At 39.4% G+C, this 21,150-nt stretch overlaps 1 pseudogene; it reads left to right on the top strand.

The window, feature by feature from the left end:
• The first annotated feature begins 3,203 nt into the window (after positions 1–3,203).
• LOC120529989 lies at positions 3,204–3,939 on the top strand (annotated as a pseudogene).
• Positions 3,940–21,150: the final 17,211 nt, after the last annotated feature.

Raw genomic sequence — 21,150 nt, 5'->3', positions numbered from 1 at the left:
AGAACTTCCTATGTAATTAGAGGTAGTGGAACAGGTTTTGTTTGCTTTCTGATTTAACTTTATTTTATATTTCCTGACTTTGTGCTTTAATTTAATTGTGAATTAGATGCTATATAGCACCCAACCCGGCACAGATTCACACTGAGGCACGTGTAAAAAGGCACGAGCTTTTAATTTTTCTTCAGCTGGACAGCACGTATTCCCTGTGAACCCTCCAGCCACAACACAGTCCCAAAAGCACTTAATATAAACAGACCAAACACTCTTCCTCTGGCATCACCACTCCTCCCAGGCAACCTTGTCCTCTTCCTCCTGAGTGGTGGTTGCTGGTCCTTTTTATAGCCCACTCGGAAGTGTTCCAGGTGCTTGACGATCTGATTCCAATTGCACTTCTGGATGGGGCTGTGGAATCCATGCAGTACCCCCTGGCAGCCACCCCAGCACCCAATCGGGCTGTTGAGGACTCCATCTTCCGTGCGGGAGGTTGAGGCATCACCGCCGGCTAGGGAGGCTGCCACCAAGCGCCCCGGGGGAGGTACTGAGTTGCCCATGGTTGCTCCCCTGGAACATATGCAGCAGGGGCGTCCCGGCCAGGCATGGAACCTGGCCACCCGCCACATTAATAAAAATGTATTTTTTGGTTATGGCTTGTTGGTGGAATTTCACTGTTGCCAAACCCTTGACACAATCTAACAAACATGTTTATGGTGCAAACAAAACAATTTAGTTTACAATACTTTACACAGGTCTTTTTGTCCTGAGTACACAAATATAACACATGTCTTATTCCCACCATTCCTTCCAGATGAGCTTAGTCCAACTCCTCTCCCGACTCTGAGCCATGAGTGGACCGAGGTAGCAACTTTTTTCCCAAACCCAGGAAAACTTCTAGTGTCAAGAAGGAATCACTTCCAGGTGAGGTGGAAGCTCCTGAATGTAGGGACAGCCCTCCTCAGGATCTCCCTCTGTCAGTGTCCAGCAGGGATTTCTCATGGGACTGCAACTCCCAGCATGCCTTGCAAGCACATACCGCCCATGCAGCCAAGCCCTGCCGTCCATCACCTTGGTATATTTGTTTCTTTTAACACTTTTTCCTTGTGATAAGTTGCACCTATGTGAGACACTTATCACAAATATAAGAAAATCATTAACCTAGAAAAGAACCACATTCTATTGCTCAGGACAATGTACCCACTTGTGATTTATGAGAGTACCACTTTGAAAAGAAAAATGCATATAGCTGGTTTAGTTTTTTTCATTCATTTTGTAAGAGTCAGGCTGAAAAGCACATTAGAAATCTAAAGACAAGTAGGAGTTGATCGATTGAGTGAACTTTCAAAAAAGGGAAAAACACGAATCATAGCTAAAAGAATCCTTTTAACAATAATTCCTTTTTTTAGATAAAGTTCAAACAGAGATAATCCAGAAGCATCTGCTCTTTGGTAATATGGCGCTCAGAACATCACAAATTGACGTGTGTTTTCCATTGGCCTTAAAATGAAAGACGCACCCATAGCAACCAGTGTTAACAACCTTGAATGCTATAATGCAGGATGCAACATCAGCAGGCATGAAATGTAAATGGAAAATTGATTCCAAAACATCTAGATCCGAAAAGAAATCCAAAATGCTCCAAAATAATCTTAGATATCTGTAGATCATTGCACTACAGCAACTGTCTTTGAATAGTGCAAAGAAGCAAACAGGTTACCTTATTTTGTAAACAAAACAAGATCACTAATATTATTGACAGAAGCAGGCAATATTTAATCAACTAAAAAACATAATGTAACATTATATTTTCAAATAAGCTTAATCCCATTTAGAGTGGTGGAAGGCCTAGTGTCTCCGGAAGGAACTGGCATGTTCTCTGCTAAAAAAAAAAAAAATCAGACCTGACATGTATAAATATCCTTTTACAGCCACATAGTTAAAATGCAAAACAAATGTTCAGTTAGTCTTTCTCTCTGCTTGAGGTGGTTCGTCACATGGTGGGTGCAACATGTTCAGTGCATGTTCCCAACCTCTCTGTCTATCTCCCTCTCTCCCTTTCTCTCTGGTAACTGCTTTGTAACAGTGAGTGCTGTCAGATGGGATACTCCACTATTGTATTGAGTATGGGCCTGGGGAGAATGGTACAGTGGAATGGTTGGAGTAAGCTGACGCTAGAAAGTGGAAGTTCCATTATGTGCTACTAAAGCACTGAAACAGGTTGCACCATGCAATAATGTTCCAGTTGCATTAAAAAAGGAACATATGTGACACTATGGCAGTCTTAATCTTAATCCTAGTTATCTGTATCTCTTACTGAAGTCTAGAAACTCGAAAGTGGTATGATTTCAGGTAACACCTACTCTGTGGTAGTGTAGCAAACCTGGAGGGCTGTCCTCCATTGTCCGGTGAGTATCCCGGCCACCTGTTACAATGCCCCTACCTCAGCCGAGCTCTGTAGGACGAGGCATCCAGTCCCGTGAGGGTCTTCCTCCTTCAGGATAGTCCAGAATCCAATGATTCAGCGCCTTGCCCTGAAAGACAGACACAACAAGAGGCAGGGAGACAGTGTGCCAACATCGCCGTAGGGATTTCCAGTATGGACAACGTCTCCAGGTGTGAACCTGTTGGTGGCATTTGTAGCAGAGCCACTACTATCCAGGCGTCTGCACCCTGCGGAGATGGACACAGGATGGAATGTCTTATTCTGCCCCATGCACAGCCGTGGTCAGCCCATTTCTCCGCCTACATAGAGAGCGACCCTCTGGCGCATGTGAGTGCATGGATTCACGTGCTGCAATTTCGGGAGACCTGTTCTTTTTCTTATGGCTCCCCTCTTTTCTCTCGACGGTCTGGATTTCCCTACATGAGACTGGGAGTCCTCGCACCTTCTGCACCCCTTTTTCTTTCCATATGCCGATCGCCCGTTTGGCAGTAGTTCGCAGGGCCTGGATGATGGGGCCAGTTAAATGCTTCAGCCCTGGCATTTCCTGTTCGCCCTCCACCGGCGCAAGCATCGTCCTCGGGGAGATCCCGACATCAGATACCTTAGCTGAGTGATCGGCCATCATGGTTTTGCCTTGTGTCGGATTCGATACTACTCAACTCCTTTCAGTAGCGAGAGAGCTGAGTGGAGAAGGAGGAGACGGGACGAGCGGCTCCAGTCGAGTTCCTCTCTGCTCATGTGTAGCGGCCACTTATCGGCAAGACGCCGTGACGGTCCGACTGCTGCCAAGCGCCTTTCTGCGTCTGCCTTGTTGTCTCCATTTGGCTTCTCGTGCCTTCACATAGAGTCCATCTCTCCATACACGCCATGACTGAGCAGTCGGCACTTCTCCTGAGGAAACAGCTGGCAGAGCTTAACAAGAACCCGGTGGAAGGGTTTTCAGCTGGCCTTATTGATGACGAAGACATTTACAAGTGGGAGGTTGTCTTTATTGGCCCCCAGGACACTTTATATGAAGGAGAATTTTTCAAAGCATATTTAACATTTCCTTATGATTACCCTTTGAGGCCTCCTAAAATGAAATTCATCACTGGCATCCTAATGTGGCCAAGAATGGTGATGTGTGCATTTCCATCCTGCATAAGCTTGGTGAAGATAAATTTGGTTATGAGAAACCTGAAGAACGTTGGCTTCCCATTCATACAGTGGAGACTATCATGATCAGTGTCATCTCAATGCTGGCTGATCCCAACAGTGACTCGCCTGCTAACGTGGATGCTGCTAAAGAGTTGTGGGAGGATCCCAATGGTGAATTCAAGAGGAAGGTTGCAAGATGTGTCAGAAAAAGTCAAGAAATGGCATTTGATTAGCTTGCATGTGTGGATTTACGGGATTACTACGAAAGGACTCCGATTTTTAAAATACTTTGCTCTTCCATAAAGGCTGGGTTATGTATTTTATTCCCCTAATCCCTCACCTTGCAACCTTGTTTTTGCTGTTGGAAAAAAAATCTAGCCACATTGGTTCTTCTGAAAGGTTTGTTTTTATATGTAAAAACATCTGTGTATTTAAAAGGAAAAAAAAAACACGCTGAGTAGCTTTTCCAATACGGAATTGTATATTTATTTATTTTGAAGGTTATAAACAATGTAAAATATGTCACTATTGTAAATTACTTGCTTTTATATCTGCTGCTGAATTTTTTTTTTCCTTCTATCAGGTTTATTATGCAATTTGGATTTTCTCTATTCATGTTGTAAAAATAAACTTTCATCACCCCTACTATGAAAGTTGACTACGGGATCTATTCGCACCTAGTCCCCTTTTTTTGTGTAGTACCGGTGTCACTTACCTTTACTGTTGCATCTACCCTGGGAAGAAGCCCACTCATCAGTTGCTGCAGATACAAGTCTGCCTTCTCCAACGCCGCCTTGGCAGTCTTCTCCAGTTCCCTGATCACCGTCTTCAGTGTCCCGATGATCTGTAAGGCATCTCGTATGGGATGGAGAACCCTCTCCAGCTGCCGTACACCAAATCGACCAGCAATGTGTCCGGACATTCAGGAGTCGTGTTCACTGTCCCGGATCCTCTGAGCATGCCCAAGCGGGTCTCGCAAAGGCATATGGGGGACGGAGGGTTTAGCCAATAGCTGGCCAGACTCTGCCTGCGTGAGGCCCTCAATGGAGCTCAGCCACCCCCCATTGCTCTTTAACTTCGCCAGAGGCTAGTCACAACCTCCGGCCCATCCAGAAAACCAGCATCCCATGGTTTGTGGCCCAGGTTCTCAGAGCACCCCTGTAAACTCTGGTCGACCAACGTGCATCTGGAGTGATGCAGCAGGTCCTCATCCGGGAGCAGTGCCGTGAGATCCTCGAGACTTGAATTGTTCGAGCAGGGGGCCGCATCTTTCTCCCATTCGCAGCCATCTACCTGCTGGCAGGCTTCCGGGTCTCCACCCTTCAGGAGATACACCGCTGTGAACAAGGTTAAACACTTCCAGGGCTTATCAACCCTCCCGCTCGCACATACCTCCTGCCGGGCTCCTCCTGGCGGCATGCAATTCCCTGGATTAGCCTCTGGCCTCTTTCCCAGGTTGCCTGGCTTTCTTCTTGTCCATTGTGGATGGGAGAAGACTTAGGTTAGCCTGTCTGGTTCTCAGGCTGACTGTAGCACATGTTGCCGTGCTATCACCCAATGTACATATGCATGTGCAGTTGCGCTGTGTGTCTGGCACTGTCGTGCCGGGCTAGTTACAAAATTATTTAATGGGGATCTTGCCAATAGACCCATCTGGGATGCCACTGTAACAGATAGCCCAGACCACAGACAGACACCACGCTATTGTCACACAATACACCTTTATTCAACATACTGGCGCAGCACACAATAACCCACAGTGCTGACAATACCTTCAGTACTTAGTCCTTTATTCCTTTACTTCAACAAGCTCCACTCCTGTGCTCTCCTCCTAGCTCAGTCCACTGCCACTTAACTCCAGCTCCCGAGTTGTGGCAACTGTCTCCTTTTATAGAGGACCCGGAAGTGCTCCAGCTGTTCCCTGATTAGCTTCCGGCTGCACTTCCAGGTGAGATGGCACCCCTGCACAGGAGAGCTCAGCTGTTTTCTATACGCCCCTTGATGGTGTTCGTGAGCCACAGCAGAGTTGAAAATCCCTGCTCTGCGGCAGTGTAGTAAACCCAGAGGGCTGTCCTCTGTCATCCCAGCCAGGTGAACATCCCGGCCGCCCATTACAATACATACATCCAGCCAACAACAAATAACACTGCAGGACTTTGTCATTGCTAGACTTTGTTCTGGCCTAATAACTATAACAAGTACTGATCTCTTCTGTTGGTCGACAAAAGAAAAAACACAAAACAAGGAATACTCATTGCTTCCTTGTTTAGTTCTTTCTGTCTTCAGAAATCCTTGATAAATTCCATCACTCCAGAAAAGCTGGTTATTGTCCTCTTGAAATTACATTTAGTTCTTGTTAACTTCTTAAAAGGAAATACAATACTTGTACAATACAATACAATTTATTTTTGTATAGCCCAAAATCACACAAGAAGTGCCGAAATGTGCTTTAAAACCCTGTGGTGGAAAAAAATGGAAGAAACCTTGGGAAAGGTAGTTCAAAGAGAGACTCCTTTCCAAGTAGGTTGGACGTGCAGTGGTTGTCAAAAAAAGGGGGTATACATAGAACAGAACACAAGTAATCCTCAATACAATATAATAGTGCAATAGAAACATTACAAGTACAGAGCAGAATTCAACAGTAGATGATATTACGTAGTACAATTTGGATTTGTTCAGAAATACTATCCAGCCCAAGATTTTAATTACTGACATTATGTATACCAAATATACCATCGACAACTTTATACCAACTGGTGATTTTCTGTTTTTGTAGTGGGTACTTGATGCCATGCATCACTCTGCAGGTTGTATGGGTCTCCTCATGTACTTTCTCAGTACTTTCTTTTTGTGATGGGTTGGTCTCAGCCACAGAATAGGCATATACTACAGTCTTGCTGAGGCAAACAAAGGCTTCAGAAACTCCTACGCTTCTTGAGCAGCTCTTTTATTGTTGGGTTTCTTGTGCTGAATTTCCCAGCACTTCCTCTGTAAAGCTGCCTGAGTGACTCTCATGTGATTAGCAGCTCCTGCAACTTTTGCAGCTGCTGACTCTTGTCACTATCTTGCAAATTATGCAGTTATTTGTTTTTGGTATTAGGCATTTTTTTAATGTACACTTGGAAAACATAACTACATTATGATAGTTAATTAAGCATGCAGTTACGAGGTGTGGCAGAAAAGTAATGAGACTGGCAACACTGCAAGTGATCTGGCAATTCTGCACTGTTGTCCGTGATAGAGCACGTGTATCAATACCCTCCCATAGCTCAGTGCGAGTTTCAACTCCTTCCGTTAACTACGTGATTTTTGTGACTGCTATTAGCAAAGTTTGTTTTTGGTTGTGTGTCACAAAAGGGGAATCGTCCACAAAGAATTTGTTCCTCCAGGACAAACTGTCAACCAAGTTTTTTATAAAGACGTCCTTGAAAGGCTCAGAAAAAGGGTCATTCGCGTGAGACCAGACATTGCAGACAAATGGATGCTCCATTATGACAACGCCCCATGTCACACTGCCCTCTCCTCTCCATAACAGAATTTTTGACCTCAAAAGGCATTCCTGTGGTTCCCCAGCCCCCTTATTCACACACCTTTTTCCTAAACTGAAAAATGTCCTCAAAGGACATCATTTCGGGACTTTAGAAAACATCCAAAAGAGTGTAACAGACATGCTGAAGACCATGCTGGTTGAAGACTTCCAGCGCTGCTACCAACAGTGGGAACAACGTCTTCATCGGTGTGTAGCTGCCCAAGGGAAGATAACATTGATGTTTGAAAAAAATAAAAACTTTGGTAAATAAAAAATCAGTCTCATTACTTTTCTGCCACACCTCGTATGTCTCTAAACAAGTTAAAGGGCTGAAAGATGACAAACTGGTTCGAGTTTTCAGAATTATGCAAAATAATCTTGTGTTTTTTTTATTATTTGTTAATTGTTATCATTATTCTAGCCATATCATTGCGTTTTTTGTTTTCAAGCACACGGGCAGCGTGACTCTTGTCGAGACTGATTTAAGGGCACATGGGTGAAGATGGAGAAGGATGCACAGCCTGTGCTTCAGTTTTTGTTTCTACCCTCAAAGTGTAGAATGACAATCAGGAAGAAAATCTGATCACATCCACCTCAAGTCTGCCTCCACACCTTCTTGGCAAGCCTAAATAAAAATGGAAGGTTTCAAAAAATTTACCATAATTTAATAGATCTGAGCTCTGTCTTTGCAGAGATCTACAACTTTTGTTTTATTTATTTTTTTCTTTTTGTTGTCTTTTGCCAAAAAGCAATTAAATGGGGCTTGTCCACCTGGAAACCCAACATTTCTTACATTGTAATTCCTCTTATTTTAAAGTGTGTTTATTTCTTGGCCATTTGTGTTTGCTTTTGCATGGGCATCAGCATTTTGTATTTCTGTTTTTTATGGGTGCCAACATTTATGTGTGTCTGGTTGACGTGTCAACTTTGTTATAAAATATGCCATGCACGAAAGTAGTCTTTGAACTTCGTTTGAAAATGGAATTAAGACTTCCTTTCTGTAATATCCTAAGAAAATCTGCCACTTAGTTTACTAACTTATTCCATCGTGACTGCTTTGAAATGATCCAGATGGTCATAACAACTGGAAATGGCATGATCGTTGTTAAAACAGTGTGATCATCATTGTGGTGGACAGAGGAAAACTTAAATTTTAAAACATAGGAAGAGGCAAAGGTTTTACACAAGATGTTTATTGACCTGTCAGTTGTCTTCTTAGCAGTGGCATTGAATGGAAATAAAACTATTACTTCATGATCAACAAATACAGTATATATGTCCCAAAAACTAATATAGTACTCACATCAACAGGAAGAAAAGTGGACTGTTGATCATGATAGATTCAAAGCATCTGTTGGCAGTATTTATACACAGTGGCATTTCTTGTGATAAAGGGGGTCTATGGCTCTAAACGGATGGCCAATTTTTAAATAAATAATCACGGGGGTGTGGTAGTGTGGCAGGAGCGGTTCCCAGGCACAATGCAGATGTAGGGATTTCTGCACTGAAATGCACAGGTGCAGGATTGGACATGTCTGTAATTGATACCGGGAGCTGCCACACCTGTGCCACATCCCCATTATAAAAAGTGCGGATGGGAGAAAATAATGAAGAATAAAAAGATTGGAGAATGGAGGTTAGTGGAGAGAAGAGGAAGGCAGGAAAAGAAAAAAGCCAGCGTGGGAGTGAGCGAGCTGGCAAGAGCAGGCTTGCTGGTTAAGGCAGGCAGCTAGGAGAAGAGCCCCTGGAATGAGTGTTTGGCCAACACTTGGGGGCTGAAGGAAGTGGGCACTCCAGCTGAGCAATCCCAAGGAGCAGGAGTGACCAAAAAGGGTGCCAGGAAGGCAGTGGGAGTCAGAGAGGCTTGGGAGAGTGAGCCCCAGTGTGAGTGCCCTGGACGCTGGGGAACCTGAGTCTCAGTACGGCAGGAGCTGTATGTAGTATGGAAAATAAAAGGTCATGTATTAGCACAAGTAGATGTAAACTTAATATGAACTTTTATGAGAATTAAAGTTAGTGTGGGAGCTTTCCAGGTATGCTAAGCAATTAAAGCATATGCCATATTTCCTTTTAATGAGATCAGAGAGGAGCTACCAATATCTCACAACCCAAACAATGGGAAAGTGGGAGAAAGATAAATGAAGTCAGCCTGATGTCAGAAAAGAAAAGATGAAACATGTACCGGTTGGGAGCCGGCCAGGAAATAACGGTGGCAAGGAATTACACTGAAAGATGAGATACAAGAAAAATTGGTGGCTACAAGGATGGCCGGAGAGGGGCCAGCTAGAAGAGGGAGTCAAGGTAAGCAGCGAATGAGCTACTGCTAGCCAGGTCAGGGTGATACGAAATGATTATATATATTGCAACTTTTGGCTTGATCAGGGCTCAGCTCAGCTTGATTGGGTTGAGTCACCTTATTGCTTATTGTAATAAAACTAATTACTCTTTTTGCCTATCCTTTAACTCCTAGAGCTTTCTTTCAAGGTGAGAATCTCCATTGCATTTTACACTCCAACAGTAGCCATGGAATGGAAGTCTATGAGACCAGGAGGAGAGTCAGCTGCAGATAGGGCAACTTCTCTGTTACATAGCCCATATAGGAGAAGCTTGGGAGCCTCCAGCTAAAAGAAGAAGGCACCAGGCTTTTAAAAAGAGACAGCTTCCAGCTCATTGTTTTAACCTCGTTTTAAAGGATTTATTTATTATGGATTTTAACTTCCATTTATTCACTTTTTTTATGGGTTATTTATTTATCTGACATTTTGAAGCATTGCAATATGGACACTGTTTTGCTTTTTTTTGGTTTGTTTTTAATAAATGCACTTGTACACTTTTTACACCATCCCCTTCATCCCAGTTTGATTTGTCCTCATTGCACAGCTCATCCAATTACATTACTGATGGTGTTTTGTTCGAGAGGCTCCCAGAAGAGAGGTGGGAGCATGGAGCAGCACCCGCATCTTCACATTTTTGAGATGAAAATTCTGGGGAGCCACACAAACTTGGGAGAGAGAGAGACATTGTAAATGTGTTTGTAGGGTGTCAGAAGGTTCAGAGCCATCCTGAGAATCTAGTGTGTGAGTGTCTGTATGTGGGTGTGAGAGAGATGATCGAGCGAGCAGTTTATGACTTGCACTTACAAGACCCACTCTTCTTCTTACATTTGGTTACATGGCTGTCTTGGGAAGGTCCCTTAGAAGAAATCAGCTCACAGTTAGGAAAGGTGGTTACAGATGATGTTCCATCTGACCCAAAATGAGCATTTTGATATACAGCCAACAGTGTAAATATGCAGGCAGTTTGCAGAAAGCCGTTGTGGCAGAGAAAAGATCATTAAGGCTCAATGAAAGGAGTTGTGGAATATCAGATTAGCGACAATAGTGCTGGTGTTCATCAGAGGAAGGGACCCCTATTCAAGAAAAATAATCATGATTCTTCTCTCTTTGATAAATTTAGACCTATTTCAAGCATTTTGAAGTAAAATTCCAGAAAAAGCATTTTTACAGAATTTTACAGTTACAGAAACTGCATTGGTTAAAGTAGTAAATTACTTGTGGGTTAAAGCCAGCACAGGTAACATTTCTATTCTTGTTCTGTTACAAATTATTGCACCATATAACACCACAACATTCTCATAAATTTCCTAAGACAATGGTTGAGTATCTCTAGCAACATCTTAAATTTTTTTCAGTCTTATCTAACAGTTGGAAAATGCTTGGTTAGTTGATTGTATGATTGATTGATGGTGTACCACAAGTATCTTTTCTGGGCCCACTTTTATTTTCAATTTATGTGCTCTTGTTAGGCCAGATTATCTCAAAACACAAGGTGAACTACCAGAGGTATGCTGATGACATGCATGCCTACTTATTTATAGCACAAGACAACCATGAAACTCTGAGCCATCTGATCCAATGACTGTCTTGTATTCTTGAATGGGTGAGGAGTCATTTCTTCAAGCTTAATAAGGAAAAAGATACGGATTTTTGTCTTACTCTAGTTTTATGTATAGTTCTACTACCTTGTGATTGTTTTTTTTTATCTTGTTCTTTGTTGCTTTGATGCTTGCATGTTTATTCTTGTATGTATTATAGCTTGCTGTGTAATTGCCTTGGATAAAGGCATCTGCTGAATAAATAGATAAATAATAATAAACAAAAAAAAGGAAATCTTAGTTTTTGTCAAAAATGAAAATAGTGAAGATATTTGAAATAAACTTAATCCCTTAGCATTAAAAGTCAAGACAAAAATAAAGAATTTAGGTGTAATCATGGACTCTGACTTAAATTTTAAATCTTACATTAATAATATTACTTCGACTGAATTTTTTCATTTAAGGAACATTGTAAAATTTAGACCTCTTATAATATTGCCAAATACTGAAAAATGAATTCACACATTGGCTTTTAGTTGACTATGTTACTGTAATACACTTAAGAGGTCTACCTAAGCAATGATTTTAATCGGATACAGTTAGTTCAGAATGCAGCAGCAAGAATCTTACCCAGAAAAAAGAAAGTTTGGGCATATCTCACCGGTTTTAGCATTGGTGCATTATTTCCCTGTATCCTTTAGAATTGGTTTTAAAATACTATTAATGGTATATGAAGATGTAAATAATCTGACTCCTTTGTATAGTTTGGAGTAGCTGTTGCCCAGATTTTCCAGTCTTATCCATAGAGTTTCTAATTGTGGTTTACTTGTTATTCTAAGAGCCAAATATAAAAAGAATTGGTGAAATAGCATTTTGCTTATATGCACCAGAACTCTGGAATGTATCAGTGGCAGAAATATGCCAGACTAATACTGTGGAACGTTTTAAAGAACTTCTAAATACCCATTTTTTTTCATTTAGCTTTTTCAGTATCTGCATTTTAGTTATACTTCTAAAAGACTGTACATGCATACAGATATCATTTGTTATATATTTGAAACTACTATTAACCTTTACTCTTCTCTGCTTTCTCTTTATTTTTTTCCTGTGGTGGCATTTTGCACCATTATTACCTGATCAAAGTACTGGGCAGCCAACTGTGAAATTACAACGTAAGCAGATACTCCTTTTTTTGATGAGACCCACTGCATCAAATCTCCTAGGACAAAGCTTAAAAAAAATAAGGAACTACTTTAGTACATGTATGTTAAGTAGAATACCCAGTGGGGGGTGGTTGCTCTTTAGCATTGGAGACCTTAACAATATTCTATTTTTTCTCCAGAATCATGTCTCTACAGTTTTTTTTATTTTTTCTGTCCATAACAGCCATTTCATCATACCATCGTAATTATCTTTACAGATATACAGATTGGGTCGAGACATGATCTTCTCGGAAAGACACTTTGACATCATGTGAGACTAGACTTTACAACCTTTGGAAGCAAGAACTGGGAGACTGTGACTTTTGCACGTCACGCCCTACTTACAAACAATTTAAAACAAGATCACGGACATTTAACCTCTCAGTTGTTGGAATGCTTTTGGCAGACACAATTCATGAGCACCCAGCTCTTAAAAACTTTATACGTTCTAGATGGCATGTCAACGACTAAGCGAAGAAGAAAGAGCAGCGCACTGAAAAGAGACATAAAAAGCGTTGGAGAGAAAAGAAGGCACAAAAGAACAATAGTAATCTATCGTATGTGCAAATTCAGAAAATAAGGAAAGTAATAATCAGCCCAGACCAAGTGGAATTGAAAACCTCGTAGGTGCAATTGGGGTCAGAAATAAAAGACTTCATAAAGAATATTCAAAAACGTAGGCGCCATTACACATGCAGAGCAAGTTAAAGAATTTGAAAGTAGTAAAATTCGAAAGTATCAAAAAAAAAAAAGAAAATAAAGATCGCATTAGCACAAACAAATGGAAATTATTATTCAGTGAAATAACGGTACAGCAAAATGAGATCGAATATATGGACATAGGTGATATGTCAGAAGTATGTAGATATTGTAAGACTTTAAAGTTTAAGTTGGAGACTTGTAGATCGTCTAATTTCTGTTGCCATCAGGGAAAATGTGGGTGTTGCCTCACAATTAAGATGTGTATCCATGAGAATTAAAAGATTAGTTGTTTGGTGAAAGTGAAATCCACAAACACTACCTGCAAAATATGCGAGTCTACTTTTGCGATCGCATCATTCAATGCTCAAAACATAGATTTAAACAATAATGGACCATACGCTATGAGAATCTGTGGTCCCACAACAATTAAAGCTACGACAAGTTTAATTTCGAAGAAATCACAATTTGGTCAGGTGTATATTTATGATCACGGAGAAGCGATGCAACATAGACTCTAAAGAGTATGTAACAATTTCAATGAAAATAACAGTCTCTTTAAATTGTATATCCATTTAGCCAAATCTAGGGTTGGGTGAGCGAAACGAGCTGGGGGCAGAGCCGCCTAGTATATATATATGAATATTATCATGCGTGTGTGCACAGGAGACAGTTGAAGTTCTCTGATGATGATCCCACTCTAGGGGTTGGTGCTATGCTACCAGAAAATTGATGGCTTTTCCATCACTGATGTCACTTGGGGTGTCTGTCCTCCTGGACCCGCCTCGCCCAGCCAGAAACCAATATAACTGGAACCTGAACTTGAGTCAGAACAAGACTCCTGTCTCAAAAGACATTCTCTTTAATGCTGTTTACTTGTGTTTATTTTCTTTAGCAATTTCAATTATATGGGGTTTGCCTATGGATGCTTCAACACTCCTTATTAACTCTGCTTTGTTAGTACAATATAAATATGTTACAATATTTATGTGTGTATAAATATTGTAACATTTTGTAACATACTATGTATACCATATATATATGTTAGGGGCCGTTCAGGAACTAAAGATTGGTTTGTAAATATATAAATTGATTTGCATATACTGCAGTGGGTTGGCACCCTGCCCAGGATTGGTTCCTGCATTGTGCCCTGTGTTGGCTGGGATTGGCTCCAGCAGACCCCCATGACCCTGTGTTTGGATTCAGCGGGTTGCGAAACGGATGGATGGATGGTTTGCATACAGTATATTGGTTCATATACATTGGTTTGAATATATATATTGATTTGGATGCATCCGTTCAGATATATACATCAGTTCAGATATATACATCAGTTCAGATATATACATTGGTTCACATATATTGGTTTGTATAGGTCCATTCTGATATATATACATTGGTTGAGACATAGTGGTTTAGATATAAAGTATATATTGGTTTGAATATATCTGTTCAGATATATAATTTGGTTAAGATATATATATATTGGTTGAAATACATTGGTTTAGATATTGGTCTAAATAGATTGGTTTAGATATATACACTGATTCAGATACATTGGTTTAGATATATACATTGGTTTATACAGGTCTGTTCTGATGTATATACATTAGTTGAGATACAGGGGTTTGGTTATATACATTGGTTTGAACATATCCATTCAGATATATACATTGGTTTAGATATATGATTTGATTTAGATACAGCATTAACATTCATTAGGATATATAGGTCGGTTCAGATATATACAGTACATTGGTTTAAATAGAATGGTTGGGATTTATGCACAGGCACCTAAGTTTAGCACCTCTGTTCTGCTTCATGATTGTTTCAATGTTGTTGTCATCATTGTACATATTTTACAAGAAGCATAGGCTTGTTAGGCACTTTTTATTAGTAAGGCATTTTGGTGGGAGTCCTAAATTCCAAGGCACTTTATCTTTACATATTGATATTTTCATTATCACTCACAAATTTCAATGTCTCCTCATCTTGCTCTGTCGCCTGCCTCCCTCTGTCCCTCCCTGAGTTGTGAGGAAACTTTAATTGCAGCTGCTGTATATCTCTTGTTTCACACCATGAAACATTATTTATCATTGACAGAAAGTTGCGTATTGACTTCTGTTACTCCTTTTTGGCATTGTTTCATCTAAGGGCAATCTATGTCAGGAAGGACTGAGTGCCTTTTGCAGAAAGGACGATCCTCCTTGCACATTGTAGACTGGAACTATATGATTTCTTCTGAATGCTGATCAAGAATACATAATGATCAGAATACTCCTTCTTCACAGATTAATGATGTTTATATGCTCCCACATCACTCCACAACCTCTCCTCCTCAGTACAACCACAAACACACACACAAACTCACACACCATTGGACACGCACACTAGTGATTAAGTTGTAAAGTTCTGTGTTAGCATGAGAAAGGACTGATAAATACCCAGAGCATTTACTGTCCTTCTTTACTTGCAAGGCAGGTGATTAAGTGCGTGGGTTTCACATATACAAAAGTATCTTACCTTAAGTGCCTACTTGAATGGAAAAAATGTAAAAGATATTACTTGTCAGAAAACAGAAAACATTTTAAGCATAGCATAAAATGGATATATGAAATGATTGTAAAACTGTATATGTTTTTTATACATTTTATAAACAGTGGAGTCCTTTTATTTATTCCCATCTATTATTTTTGGTATGTTATTCATTCCTATTTCTGATCTATTTCTAATTTGTTTTTCTTTCCTTCTAAACTTTTTCTTTATCATCTTATAAAGCACTTTGATCTACAAATGTATGAAAATATGGTACAGAAATAAATGTTCTTGCTGCTGTTGAAGTGAGTGAAGAGACACTATATTTCACAACATATCAAGTTACCAGAATTAGCAAGGATAAAATGTTAACTGAATAATGCAATAAGAAAATCACATAAAATGAAGGTCTATCAAGATATTATTTACATATAACCATCAAAATACAGTGTTAAAAGATCTCAACATCAAATTCTTAACATAAAAAGCAAAAACATAAATATTCATAAATTTTAAAGTTTGAAAAATTCAGACTGCATTAGTGCATACACAAGAGCAAGGGTTGTGCCTAGAACACTGCAAGATGCAAGCGCAACCTAAAAACAGGTTAGTACCAGGGATAATAGAAAAATGTATGTACCCTAAAAATAAATAGTTTTCCAGAGAAAAAAATGCATGGAGCATATTATGGAAAATTGAAAAAAAATGTGATTATGGTAGCTAAGTTGAGTTTTCCAGAATCATTTTAACAATATATCAAATTATTGTTTTTATTTAATTTTTGCACAACTGTACCATATGCTGGGATATGAAGCAATGGTTCACCTGCCCTTGATGAAGAGACGCCACAATTCACTAGCTTATTGCAATAAACTGTGTCCTGACTAATATCCTAATTTTCTTTTATTTTTCTTTGCCGAGTTATTCAATTTAGAATCTTCAATATGATGATTTGTGTTATTAAATTTTACGCACACTTCTTAAAAGTCTGCCAGTCCTTTGTTTAGCAATACCAGCTACACATCAGGAATTTTTCATCAGAAAAAATAGAAGAAGGCTGATTGGTTTTAGATTTTCTATGTTCCTTTGATTTGCCTTTGGTGAAAAATTTAATGGTAGCCATACGCTGAAAACATCAGCAATTATTTTATGAACAAAATTCAAACATAAAACTATTTTGTATCCTGCTCAAAAGTAAAATCATCAAATGTAGCTTATTAATTATAGACATAATTCAAAGACAGAGAGACCTTATCATGTCTCAAAGTTAGATTAATTCATTCATGTTTAAGTAGCTTCTAAATATTACACTTGAATAATTTTGGAATTTTACAGTACTTTCACTGATTAGATTATTCTTAGTAACCTACACAGTTCTCCTGCCCACCAACCTTGTATACTTAGACCTGTGATAGACAGAAGATATTTTAAAGCTTCCCTTTTTAAATAACATATTCTCTTTTATCCAGGCTAAAAGAGTATTCATTGTCAGCCAACACTGACCCCTGACAGAAAGAAAGATAAAAGCAAAGCTGCATTGTAGGATCAAGCAAAGTTGTTTCACTGAAGCCCTGCTTGAACCTTTCTTTCTCCTTGGTAGCTGGGTATTGTGAAGCTTGCAACTCTGACAACAGCTGAATGTGTTTTAAAAGCACATTATGGGTTTTATTTTGAATTTGTATTGAGTTCAAAGCTGTAAGCATTGCTGTGAAAAAATATATTTCAGTCTAAGCTAACATGATTATAGAAAACAGTTGCTTTAACAGTTCTGTTTTACCATTGAACATTTCATATTTATTTACATCTTACTGAAAATCTGTTCATTTTGAATCACAGGTAAATGAGGAGAAAATGAGAAATCATTTATTGTATTAGGAACAGATGTCAGTTTTATATGCTGTATAAAAAAAGCTTTAACAGGACTGCCTAGATGATTTTATTTTCAGAATTACAGTTGGAAAGAAGCAGTCAGTTAACGAGACCTGTTAAGTGATTATTCAATGGCAAATAAACTTATGGGGAAGAACTTTGGTAGAATGATACACAAAATAAATGCACGATAAAGATGATGAGGATACATTTTATTTATGTAGCAGCTTTCAATACAGGAAGAAATGAACATTAGAACATTACAAGAATGTTTACAAGAACAGGCCATTCAACCCAACTAAGCTCGTCAGTCCTGTCTACTTATTTCTCTCTATTATAAAAAAAATCTTGGAAGGTTGGAAGGACATGAGACAAGTCGTGATTTTCTCAGAGAGACACTATCACGTCCCACGAGACGAGTCTTTGTGCCAAGAGATTTAACCACGCCTGGGGCTGGAAATAAAACAAAGAGTAGATGATGAAGTAGAACGTTGTAAAGAATTCAAAAATGTTGGCAGGGGACACATGCAGAGCAGGTTAGAGGTAATGGAAGTATGAAAATTCAAATGTCTCAAAAAAAGGATAGTAAAGATTGCATTAACGCAAACAAATAGAAATTATTACTCGGTGAAATAACAGAACAGCAAAAAGAGATCAAATATATTCTTCAGACCTAAACTTTACGTCGGAGACTTGTAGATCATCTAATTCGTGTTGCCATCAGGGGCAAAAAAAGTAGTGTTTCTTCCCAATGAAGAGGCATATCTGCAAAAATAAAAATATTTGTTGTTTGGTGAAAGTGAAATCCCGTGAGAGAAATCATTTCTCATTTGTGTGAATGCTATTGTCAGACACATTTCTTGTAGAGAGAAAGAAATGATATTCACTTACGGGCAGTTATACATTGCGTTGTCACGATGTAATTCCAAATACGGAATCAAAATTCAATGTGATATTGATGAAAAGGTAAAAGCGAAAAGAAATCGAATATATGGACATAGGTGATATGACAGAAGTGTGCCGCGCATGATGCAGATCACACGGCACAGCATCAACAGAAAACCAGCAGCTGATCGAGCAAAGAGGAGGTGAAAAAAACTGTATTTGTTTTCCATTGTATCATTATTTAAAAGGGGGTTCCAGAAGAGCGACTGCATCTCCTTGGGGTGTGTTCAGCCCCCCTCTTCACAACTTGAGCAAAGGGGGGTAGGGGGTTGGCGGGCAATGCGAGCAGGAGGCAAAGCCCCTTAGTCTTCTAAAAAGACATCAAGTTTTGAAAGTCCCTAAAGTCTGACTGTCTCTCATACTACTTGGTAGATTATCCCAAATGTCTATGGTTCTCTGTATAAAGAAAAACTTCCTAATGTTTGTGTGACATTTACTCATAACAAGTTTCCAACTGTGTCCCCGTGTTCTTGATGAACTCATTTTAAAATAACAGTCTCGATTCACTATACTGATTCTGTTCATAATTTTAAACCCAATTATGTAACCTCTTAATCTTCTTTTGCTTACACTGAAAAGGCTCAGCTCTTTTAATCTCTTTCTTCATAATTAATTTCCTGTAGCCCTGGAATCAGCCTAGTCGCTCTTCTCTGGACCTTTTCCAGCACTGCTTTGTCCTTTTGGTAGCCTGGAGACCAAAACTGCACACAATACTCCAGATGAGGCCTCACCAGTGCATTATAAAGCTTGAACAAGTCCTCCTTGGACTTGTACTCCACACATCGTGCTCTATAACCTAACATACTCTTTGCTTTCTTAATGTCTTCTGAACACTGTCGGAGAAGGTGAAAGCATAGCATAGCACTATGACTCCTAAATCCTTCTCATAAGGTGTACTCTCGATTTTCAAAGCTCTCATTGTGTATTCAAACCTAAAATTATTACTTCCAATGTGTAATACTTTACATTTACTGACATTAAATTTCATCTGCCACAAATCCACCCAAGCCTGTATGCTGTCCAGATCCTTCTATAATGATATAACAGATTCCTAATTATCTGCCAGTCCACCTATCTTGGTATCATCTGCAAACATAACCAGCTTGTTACTTATATTCCTATCTAAACCATTTATATATATTATAAAAATAGCAGTGGCTATGTAGCACTGACCCATGTGGAACACCACTCTTAACATTCCGTTCTGATAAGTTATCTTGCACCGTCACCCTCTGCTTCCTGTGTCTGAGACAATTCTGCACCCATTTAAAACCATCACCATGAATTTCCACTTCTTTTACTGTGATGCCCAACATTTCATGTGACACCCTATTAAATGCTTTCTGAAAGTCAAGATAAATAATATCATATGCTCTACTTTGATCATATCCATTATGTTAGTAAAACACAACCTTCCTCATCTAAACACTTGCTGAATGTTCAGAAAAACTCCTGTACCTGCCATGTGCTGCTCAATCTTATCCTTAATAATTCTTTCCATTAATTTTCCTGTGATGCATGTTAAGCTTATTGGCCTATAGTTGCTTGGATCTGCCCAGTCACCCTTTTTATATAACAGAATAATAGTTGCCATTTTCCAGTCCAGTGGAATCTCCCCAGTGCACAGTGACATCCTAAAAATGTGTCAAGAGTTTATATATGTACTTGCTAGCCTCCTTAAGAACTCGAGGATAAATATTATCTGGTCCTGGTGATTTGCATGATTTCAGACTGTTTAATCTGAGCAGTACTTCTCCCTCTACAATTTCCAAATTCTTACCTGCTTAGTAGTCCCGTTTATCACTGGGAGGTTATTCAATTTCTCACTTGTGAAGACATCAGAAAAATGCTAGTTTAGAGCGTCTGCTATTTCACTTTCTATATCCTTTAATTCCCCTTTACTATTTCTGATGCACTTCACCTCCTCCTTGACTGTTCTATTACTACCAAAATAGCTTCGTACTACGCCTTGCCTGCTATATTCCTCTCCAACCATCTTTTAATGGTTATCCTCATGTTCTCATAGGTCCTATGATTCACTTCGGAGTAATTAGTCTTATATGCCTTATAAAACTTTTTTTTCCTTTGCAGCTTGTTTTTTAACTCTTTACTAACCCAAGTTTCTATTAATTCCAAATTTAGGTATGTACCCGTCCTGCATTACATATAATTTTTGAGATTTTTAAACCTCGTGCACTGCTCCTCGACTGTCTCTACACTTAAAGCTTATCCCAGTCTATCCGACTTTGCCGCATGTGCTTAAAATTTGCCCTACCAAAGTTAAACTGAACAATTTTAGTCTTTGCATCTGTACTCTTGCAAAACAGTGAGGACTGTATTATATTATGGTCACTTGACCCTAGTGGTTCAATCACCTCTACACTCTCAATTCTAACTTGATTATTACAACATACTCAATCCAGAGAAGCTTCACCCCACATTGGTGCTTTAACATAGTAATCACTGATTACTTCTAAAAACTCTTGCTCTTGTGCTCCTCCATTTGCAAGGTTATCCCAGATAATTAAAAACCCCCATGACTATAATATCCCCCTGTAAACTTGCCTTTTTAATAATACTAAAAAGATGTGTGTTGAAATTACTGTCTGCATTGGGTGGTCTATAACAGACTTCTAAAATAAGGCATCTTTCCCTAATGCAGGTCCCGTCTGTTCCAAAAGGAGTCCCAAAGCCCCATAAACCTATACCCTTCTACCCTGCGCCAAGATTTTAGCCACGCACTAAGCTTTCTAGTTTCCGCAGTCTTACCTGGACTGGCGCATGGCACAGGCAGAACTTCAGAGAAGACTACCCTGTCAGTTCTGCTCCTCAGCCTGGCAGAACTAACTCAGAGCTAACTCTTTGAAATTGGATCACAGAATTGATAGACTACCCTTATGTATGTCATTTATTCCAACATGGA

This window comes from Polypterus senegalus, chromosome 5, assembly GCF_016835505.1.
Source record: "Polypterus senegalus isolate Bchr_013 chromosome 5, ASM1683550v1, whole genome shotgun sequence".
Taxonomy (NCBI): Eukaryota; Metazoa; Chordata; class Cladistia; order Polypteriformes; family Polypteridae; genus Polypterus; species Polypterus senegalus.
Note: the sequence above shows the minus strand (reverse complement) of the source record. Positions and strands in the feature narration are given on the sequence as shown.